The sequence below is a fragment of the Pongo abelii genome, chromosome 11 (genome assembly GCF_028885655.2).
Source record: "Pongo abelii isolate AG06213 chromosome 11, NHGRI_mPonAbe1-v2.0_pri, whole genome shotgun sequence".
NCBI lineage: Eukaryota > Metazoa > Chordata > Mammalia > Primates > Hominidae > Pongo > Pongo abelii.
This window is the reverse complement of record NC_071996.2, coordinates 105,241,614-105,251,948: the sequence shown is the minus strand read 5'-3', so window position 1 is coordinate 105,251,948 and position 10,335 is coordinate 105,241,614.

The following is a 10,335-nucleotide window of genomic DNA, read 5'->3' as shown; positions in this document are numbered from 1 at the left end:
GGAAATGGCCATGTGTGAGTGCAGGATATGGGGCTGGTGCCGTCAGAACACAACCACGTGTCTCCTGCTGGCAGGCAGTGGGGACAAGAAACCAAGAATTCTGCTGTTCAAATAAGTGATCTGGGTTGATAATATGACTAATATGAATACACTTGCTAATGGTTGTTCCCTTTTTAAGTTCCCAAATTAGAGAACATGACAGATTCAAGTTTCTTGTGGTATGTGGATGCTCCGAAACTTGCCGAGAGGAAGAAGGATACTGGTTTCTTTCTGGGGTGGAGATTTCCTTCATGAAGTAGTTTACCTCGAGTCTCTTCATCTCTCTTTCTTTCTTTATGCCTGCTCTATTCTCAGCAACAGGAAGAACCATGAACAATAACAATCACAACCGGTACCATTTATAGGACAGTAGCTGTATACAAGGCACTTGTGTTGAATGTTTTCTAGTTATTATCTAGGTTAATCCCAACACTATTCCTTGAATATGGGCATTATTAGTATTTTACAGATGATGAAACTGAAGCTCAGAGAGATGAAGTCTCCTGCTGAGGTCCACAGCTAGTACACAGAGGAGCGTGGATGCATGCAGTCCCTCCAGCTCCGATGTCTGTGTGCTGTCCTGCCATCTCCCACTCCGGCCCTGCATCACAGACTGGAGTTAAGAGTGTTACCCTGAGGCTGGCCAGGTGCGGTGGCTCACGCCTGTAATCCCAGCAATTTGGGAGGCCGAGGTGTGTGGATCATGAGGTCAAAAAATTGAGACTATCCTGGCCAGCATGGTGAAACCCCGTCTCTACTAAAAATACAAAAATTAGCTGGGCATGGTGGTGGGCGCCTATAATCCCAGCTACTCGGGAGGCTGGGGCAGGAGAATTGCTTGAACCCAGGAGGTGGAGGTTGCAGTGAGCCGAGATCGTGCCACTGCTCTCCAGCCTGGTGACAGAGTGAGACACCTTCTCAAAAAAAAAAAAGAGTGTTATGCTGAGGCCAGGCGTGGTGGCTCACGCCACCGAATCCCCAGCACTTTGGGAGGCCGAGGCAGGCACATCACCTGAGGTCGGGACCAGCCTGTTTGAGACCAGCCTGACCAACATGGAGAAACCCCATCTCTACTAAAAATTACAAAATTAGCTGGGTGTGGTGGCAAATGCCTGTAATCCCAGCTACTCAAGAGGCTGAGGTAGGAGAATCCCTTGAACCTGGGAGGCAGAGGTTGTGGCGAGCCAAGATTGCACCATTGCACTCCAGCCTGGGCAACAGGAGTGAAACTGCATCTCAAAAAAAAAAAAAAAAAAAGAAAAAAGAAAAGAAAAAAAGAATGCTACCCAGTTAGGGTCTGTCCCAGAGAAAAAGGCCAAGGGGGAGGGTGTCGAGAACAGGACAGCTTTGCTTGTGTCTATGTGAGTTGTGGTGTTGGGTAGTGTTGGGGTGTTGTGAGGGCATGTATCGGGGGTTGTGTATGACAGAAGGAGAGCAAGACACTGTCTCATGCTTGGTTGGTCACTCTGTGGCTGGGGACTTCACTTCTCCTGCCAAAGTCCCAACCCTTGCCTGCCACACCCTGCTCAGACTGAAGGAGTTGGAGCAGCTGGCCCTCTGTCTCTTTCCTCTCTGACTTTAATGCGGGGCCGGGACAGGCTGCTAGGCTCAGTGCCAGGAAGCAAAACAAGGGGCTTGCAGCAAGGGCTTAGGTTATAAGCATCTCAGCATGGACTGATAGATTTATAAGGGCTCTACAATTAGGGCAACCCCTGTGCATATAAATATCCAAAGAAATGAAGGATCTGCTCAAATCTTGCTTTGTATAGCCTGTTGGAGAGACGTGATATATATATATATATATGTATATATATATATATATATCAGACATTACATTACTGCAATAATAATACAGGTAGCTAATGCTTACATAATGCTTCCTATGTATCAGACACTATTTTCATTGCTCTGTGTATTATCTAATGTAATCCTCCTAGCAACCCTACAGTAGCTCGTAGCTCCTTTTGTTATTCTCATTTTGTAGAAGGGGAGCCTGAGGCACAGAGCTGTTAAGTAATCTACCCCAGCTAGCACAGGTAGTAAGAGGTGGAGGCAGGCTTCATAAATCCAGCCATGTGTTTTGTAAACCTTGTACCCGTGCCCTTAACCATACCATCGCATGACCCTATCATCCCAGGCATGGTGACAGGCAACTCTGACTCCTGTCCCCAGCAGCACTGATACTTCTTTCAGTTTCTGAGATTGTTGAGGCTGGTGAGACTTCTCAGTTAAAGTAAAAAATATTTCGGCTGGGTTTTATTTAGACCAGAGTTTCCATGGCTGTTTTGAACAATCCAGTACTCAGCCTGCTGGCTCTCTCTGGTGTTTGCAGCAAGAGCCTTTTCTACTGAAAGACTAAGGAAAGATGGTCCAGGTGAGCCCTGGACAGAAGACAAAGGAGGTAAAAGGCAATATCTTTCCCCCGCTGGCTTGAAAATCGTCATCTTTCTCCCCAGGAATCAATTTCTTTGCATCCTGAATGTTTAAAGAAAAGACTTGTGTCATTAAAAATAAAGTTTTTTTTTAAAGGAAGAAAAGCTATCTTTGACTCTTTGTGCATCTCCACATCCCCTTAGATGTGTTTTCAGAAAACCTCAGCTAAATGAGCACATTTCTAGAGTGTTAAGGGATAAATGGAACAGTAAGTGGACTGACTACTTGGTTATTTGACAATTCTCTGTGGGGGAATAACTTAAAACAATGCCCTGTGAAGATCTCAGAGATGCAAAAAAGGAGAATGTCAAAAAGGTAAAGGGATTCTTAGCCAGGGGTAACAAGGAGGGAATGAAGAAAATGTATCTAATGAAATTGTATCAGCCTGTAAAGAGCAGGAAAAAACAACCAACATTCTTAACAGGTGAGGAATTCATACCAAGCTCAGACAAGACAATAGATTTATGTACAGGTGCCCTGTTGTGTATGTGTTGGGAGGCACAGTGGAGCACTGGGCTCCAAGAATATTCCTTGACTAGGAAGTGGATTTCTTGGCAGAACCAGAACCTGGCTAGTTTCAGATTCTCTAAGGACAAAAGAAACTCCCTTGAGCTCATATAAAAAGTCTGTTTCTGGGAGGCTGAGGCAGGAGAATTGCTTGAGCCTGGGAGGCAGAGGTTGCAGTGAGCCGAGATCATGCCACTGCACTCCAGCCTGGGCGACAGAGTGAGACTCCGTCTCAAAAAAAAAGAAAAAAGAAAAAAGAAAATAAAAAATGTCTGTTTCTGTTGGATAGTCACGTGGAGCTGTCACTGTATTTGTCTCGAGACTAGGTCCATAAGGGACACCTCACCTTTGTGTTGGCCTGTGCTCTTAGAGCTTCTACTACTTCCTCAGGGAAATAGGAGGAGCCCCAGGGAGGCTATTAAGAATGTCAGTAGCCTGTGTCACAGCCCCATACACAGTTTGAGGCCATTACTGGTCTATTTAGAGCAAAAGAACTAAACAGGAGGGACTTAGAAACAGACGTAGAAAAAAACAAAACCAAACAGATCTTCAAAACAAAACAAAAACGCCAGAAGGCCCGGAGGCAGAATAAACTAGATTCATAATAGGGTGGGGGATGAGTGTCAAGTCTGTCCCAGGTGGTTTGGAAGCTTCCCTTCCTGTCTCCCTCTAACTCCCACCCAAAACCTCTCCAGCCAAGATCTGGAGTGGAGAGGGTACTCTCAGGATCTTTCCAGAGCAGCCTGGCCCCTGGCCTGCCTCTCAGCGTATTCTTATCACCCTAGGATTGGGCTAGAGCCGGGTAAGTCTTGCAAAATATACCAGGATTTTGAAAAAACTTTTGACACTTTACTGCATGACTCCGGAACTCAACATGTGCCTAGTAAGGCAACTCACTTTGGAAGAGTTAGGGAGTTTTCAGAGTTAGGAAGCTACCTATAACCCAGGCCCCCTGTGCTGCAGAGAACGTCTGATTAGTTAATATTCTCCAGTCTGAGATCTGCAGAAGGGTGTCTCCCAGTCTCTTCCTGTCCCAATCTCCCTTCTTGGGTGACTACTTAGTTCTGAGTTAAACCTGGCTGTCAACCTGTGGTGGGTACAGTCACAGACCCGTAGAATCCTAGAGCTCTGAGGGACCCTAAACACAGAATCGAGTGGCTTGAACCTTGAGATAGTGACTCTCAGAGGAAAACTAAAGTCTACAGTGTCCTACAAGGTCCTACATGAGCTTTCTTGACTCCTTCCCCACCATGGCCACATCACCTCTCAGACCCCATCTCCTACCACTCTCCACATCCCTCATTCTACTCCAGCCACACTGACTTAGCTGGGCCTTGAACACACCATGCATACAACCAGCCTCAGGGCCTTTGCACTGGCTCATCCCTTTGCCTGGAACTCATTTCCAAAATATCCGCACATCTAACTCCCTCATCTCCTTTGAGTCTGTTCAAATGTCACATCTGCAATAAGGTTTACCTTGACTACTCCATCTAAAATTCCAACCCTCCCTCCCCATCCTCTGTGTGTACAGGAATCTTTGTTTTGTTCGCTGACCCAGACACTACCTTGTTTATTGTCCCAGGCACCTAGAACAGTCCTAGCACATAGTAGTTCTTCAATACATATTTCTTTAATGTATAAATATCACTAGATCTGCTTCTTGATGGAGAAAAGAGGAACTCATTATTAGTGTGCAGGGACTCTGAGGTGAGGTCACTAGCCAAGGTTACTTAGTTAAAAAATGCCAGGGGCAGGGTTTGAACCCAGAGCAGTTGAAATACTCTCTGATGCCTATTAGTTCTGTGACCTTAGGCAATCTTGCTGAGACTCCGTTTCTTCCCTTGTAAAATGAGGATCAGTTCATCACTCCTCAGAGATAATTGTAAGAATTAAAAGCTATGTCACTCCATAAACCTTGTCTTGTAATTTAGGTCTCAGCTCAAACGCCACCTCCTCAGAAAACCTTTCCTGGCTACCCAATCTAAAGTGGCCCCCCAGATAGTGCCAGGCATTCAGTAGGCACTTGATAAATATTTGTTTAACAAGTGACTCCCCCAGTGAGAACCCATCTCTGACCCATAGGGTAAAGTCCAAATTCCTTTCCAGGGTTTCCAGGGTTCCGTGTAGGTTCACCTCCTGCTCCACTCCCTCCAGACCATCCCTCAGCCTGCAAACCCTGAACCCCAGCCCCCACTTCCACGCCAGCACCCTACCTCCGGATCAGAGGTCAGTGAACAGAGTCTCAGCAAGGTTGCCTAAGGTCACAGAGCTAATAGGCGTCGGAGAGTATTTGCCTGTGGGTCAAATCCAGCTCAAGAGCTAAGAATGATTTTTACATGTTTAAATGGTAGCCCCCACAAAAAAAATCAAAAGAAGATTTTGTGACACTGGAGCATTATATGAATTTAAATTTCAGTGCCCATAAATGAAGTTTTGTTGGAACACAGCGATGTTTATCTGTTTACATGGTGCTGCGGCAGCTTTTGTGCTGCAAAAAGGCAGAACTGAGTAGCCACCACCACGAAGACCATAAAGCCACAAAGCCCAAGTGAAATATTTACCATCTGGAATAGCAGGGACTTTCCAGAAAAAGTTTGCTAACCCCTGATCTAGATATTTTCTACTCACCCTTCAGGTTGCTCTTGGAACCTGGGAAGTCTTCGTTGGTGTGTTAAGTTGAGGGTAGGGATCCCTCTCAGATGTGCCCCAACTTTTCTACGTATGTACTCATCTGTCTGCCTCAGGGACAGTTTCCTCTTGTTCTTTGCTGAATCTCCATTGTCTACCCCAATGTCTAGAACTATTTGTTGCAGGGGTGAATGACATTTATGTCTCCTCCCGCCTAGTTGGAGAGATAAGGATGTTCCAGTGTACAGTCTAGAGAAAAGGCAGGCACGAGGGAGGCGTTGAAGAGGCCTGGAGTCCTCGGGGAGCCTGTGGAAAGCCAGCGCCGCCTCTGCCGCCAGCCACCGGAGTTGGGAGCTGCAGGGACATTTGGGAATTGGGGGTGTGAAGAGTCTACATGGATAAGGGCTCAGAGTTGGGAACAAACAGGGTGAAAAAGATGTCTCCCTAAGGGATAGCAGTTGAAACTGATGGTATTTTGGAGATTTTGGCAGTAGTTGCCATTTATTCATATTTCTTAATTACTTTATTATACTCAAGCATAAAGCAACGTCCTAGGGAGGCAGCTGTTCACGTCACTGTCCCCAGTCTTACTCACAAGGCATTCCAGCAGGAAATCACCTCCAAAACAACCTACGTAAGGTTCTGTTACTCTCCTGTTTTCTGCAGGTAACAATTATGATTGCTTTAATAAAATCAGCTGGGCCATTTAACGTCACTCGGAGAAGAATCCTGAGAAGTTCTTCAATTGCCAAAAGGAAGCTCCAGCTACAGGTAGGGCTCTGAGGGCTGTGCAGGGAGAGGCCCTCTCATTACCCCAAATTCAAAGGCAGCCAATGGATTACAGCCAGCCGGATAAACTTTTCTTTATCAAACTTTGCCCCTGACAGCTATAAGTTGATTCAACTAGAACAAACTGAAACTTCTTTTTTTTTTTTTCTTTTTTGAGGGGGAGTCTCGCTCTGTCACCCAGGCTGGAGTGCAGTGGCACGATCTGGGCTCACTGCAAGCCTCCCGGGTTCACGCCATTCTCCTGCCTCAGCCTCCCGAGTAGCTGGGACTACAGGCGCCCACCACCACGCCTATCTAATTTTTTGTATTTTTAGTAGAGACAGGGTTTCACCGTGTTAGCCAGGATCGTCTCAATTTCCTGACCTCATGATCTGCCCGCCTTGGCCTCCCAAAGTGCTGGGATTACAGGCGTGAGCAACCGCGCCCAGCCTGAAACTTCCTTTTTTAAAAAAAAATTTAGTTTGATTTAATTCACCAAAAATTTGCAAGAATTGTGAAGAAGGTATGCTTCTGTGCCTGGGCTAGTGTGAGTGATAGCACAAAGATCTGCCAGCCACAACCTCGCCATGCCAAGAATTCATTCTGTGGTCCAAATAACACCTCTTTTGAAGAAGGAGCTTAGAGGCAACATTTCTGCAAGGTGCCAGAATATTCCCAGAAACCCATCAGGAAGACAGTGTTTGCTGTAAATAAGTTTGCCGCTTACTCAAGGCCTGGCTGTCCTGAGATCTTGGCCATCATTTTTCGGAATTCCCAGATGCTCTAGGAAGGTTGCAGTATCTGACCCCCAGACAGTGGTGTGCTGGTAAATGTTTAACAGCTGGCTGGGAGAGGGTGGAGCCGATTTGTAGCTTTGGCCATTAACATGGCATTACTACTCCCAAATTGGTAGCTGATTTCAAGATACCAGTGTGACATCAACCATCTCACAAAATTTCCAGAAACTGAACACTCTGCTCCAGTGAGCCACCTCTAGGGATTTCTGTGTGGGAGTCAGGACTTGGGGCTCCCAAAGCATGGGTTTGTCTAGGATCACCACCCCAGCCTTCATTCCAAAGATCAGTTTCTTGTGGTCTGAACCTCCCCACACTGATGTGAGGCCTTGGTGTGGACGAGCAGGCATTGGCAGTCCCCAGCAGCCAGTTCCTTGATGGGTCTCCCAGGCCAGGCAGCCTCCTGGAATTCGCAGACGCCTGGCTGCCCTGAATGCTGATGGTGGGGGTGAGGGGTGGGGGGTGTACAGAGGGTCCCCTCCTAGGTCTGGTGGAAAACCTCAGATTGGCCTGCTTTGTGCCTGATCTTTAGCTCCATGTGCATGAGAATGGGTCAGTGGCAGGTGGCCTCGGGGTGGGCATGAATAGCAGTAATTGTCCCTGTGTCAAAAGGATGGGCCAGGAAACAGGAATGGGACTGGAGGAGGGGTGGGGGTGGGGTGCAGCTCTCAGTGAATTAGGTTTTTTCTATAGATTCCATAAGGCTACATAATGAGCCGCTTTTTCTGCCTCCTGGTCGCTCAGCTACTGCTCTGACCTCCCAGGGCCCAGAGGAGGGGGTCAACCCTCCCTGTTAAATGTGCTCTGCCTTTGGTTACCTAGTATGGCTCTGGGAGGAAGACCAGCTTCGGGAGCAGGCTGTTGGTGTCTGCTGCAAAGGGTGGAATACGTGCAGCCCAGCCATCCTGCCTACCACACCCCTGGCAAGGAGCTGCACCTCGCTGAGCTCAGTTCCCCCATCTGTAAAGTGGAGACCAGAATAATCCCAGCCTCACAAGGCCATTGCCAGGACTGAGGGAAACTATGCTGATGACTGCCTAGGGTCAACTGAGTAAAGCACTCAATTGAGAACAACCATTATGATTTTTCTGATTTCTGGCCAAGGCCCCAGCACAGCCTACACCTGAAGCATGTGACTAAGAGTATGACCCTGGGCAAGTACCTTCTCTCTCTGTCTCCCTCACTCTCCCTTCTCACTCAGGGTAGTCACGCTGTGTCCTCCCTGCCTCCCAGGGACAGGAGGATTAATGAGATAATGTGAGAAGCCGGCTGCTCTGGGGAAGAAAGGTGTTATGTACATGGAAGGTGTAATTATTATCCTGTAACTACATGAATGTTTAGATTGTACCTACTCCGGCAATTCCAAGGGGCTTTGACAAGCGCGTTGTCTCAAGCTGGAAACTGATCCAAAGGGTGGGAACAGCTGAAAGCTTCTCTCTGCTTCCAGGAGACTCCAGGCACCCTGGAGCCTCCCAGAGGAGGCGGTGCCCACGCTCCAGTCATCAGGGCCTCTGTGGGCACAGGGGGAGTGAGAGTCCCCTAAGGCTCCATACCCTGGATCCTGGGAAGGTCCCAGGATGGCTGTACAGAGCATTTGAGCTGGAATGGAAATCCAACTCAAATGAGCATAGCAATTTTGTGGCTGGCAAAGATTTTGGTGTAGGCTTTAGCAAATTGCAGTCTTACTCAGTTTATCTTGCCCTGTTCCTGGCACCTCAGTCTCCTGCTTCCCTCTGACTGTCATCACCACCAACACCATCTTTATCATCTCTTAGGAAGAAGCAAGAGGGTAGGGCCCTGGGCTGTGTGCTGGCTTTGGCTGCGTCAGAGTTTAGAATTGAAAACAGCCGTTCCCATTCTCCTTCTCAGATAGTTTCCCTCCAGAAATAGCTACCAGGAGGCTTGTGGGGTGGGCAAAAGCATGGATATGAGTCACCCTCCTGGCAGCCCTGGGGGGAAGGGAAGATTAGCTGTGAGAGAGAAAAAGGAGAAAGGATGGAAAATTGGGTCCTAGAATGTTCTGCACCCAATCAGAAATGCAGACCGGAGATGGGGGTTAGACCCTGGATTTGCATCCTGGCTCTGCCCCTTGCCAGCCTCTTGACCTTGGCAAGTGACTTATCCTCTCTGTTTCTCGAGCTCCTCTCTTGCGAAGTGTTGGTATGATGATTAAATGAGTTACCACCTAAAAAGCACCAGGGTCTGGACTGCAGTGTGCTCCATGTACATCAGTGATTCGTTAAAACTGACTGGCTGTCCCTACACCTGTAGCCCATATGGAGAGCCCCACAACTGGGGGAGATGGAGGCCTGAGCATACCCCTGGGGGTCCTTCTGAGAGATAGCTCTCAGAAGACAGAGATGCTCCTGAACTTGAGGCCATCCCCTTTCTCCCTCTGTCTTAGTCTTTTGGAGCTTCTATGACAAAATACCTTAGACTAAGTAATTTATAAACAACAGGAATCTATTACTTACAGTTCTGAAAGCTGGGAAGTCCAAGATCAAGATCAAATGATGCCGATATACAGGTGTAGCTTTGGTGTCTGGTGAGGGCTCTCTGCTTCACAGATGGCTCCTTACTGTGCAGTCTTCACATGGAGGAAGGGGCGAGCGAGTGCCCTCAGGCCTCTTTTTTAAGGGCACTAATCCCATTGCTAAGGGCTCCACCCTCATGACCCAATCACCATCTATAGGCCCCACCTCCTAATACCATCACCTTGGGGTTGGGTTTCAACATATGAATTTGGTGGGAGTAACACAAACATTCAGACCAGAGCACCCTCTAACAGCCAGAAGGAGTTCATAGGGACCCTACATAAAGGGAGGTGGGAAAAACCAGTCTCTTAGAAAAGACCCTGAACGAAGTGACTCATCGGTAGACTGTGGAATCCAGGTTTATGAAATCATGGTGATGGCGATGGTGATGGTGATGAAGATGACAACAGTAATGATTCTGTACAAGCTTTAACTTTTAAAATTGTTTTTACAGTTTCCTAGTTAGGAAATTAGTGGGACTGGACTAGATAAATATTGGGGTCCCTCTTCCAACTTCCAACTTTCTCATTCTGTAGTTCTATCTTGAAGCACACAAGAGAAGTTCTTAACTAGGGACAAGGTTACGAGGTGGACGTGCCTCCCCCAGCTCTCTCATCCCGCCGGACCCC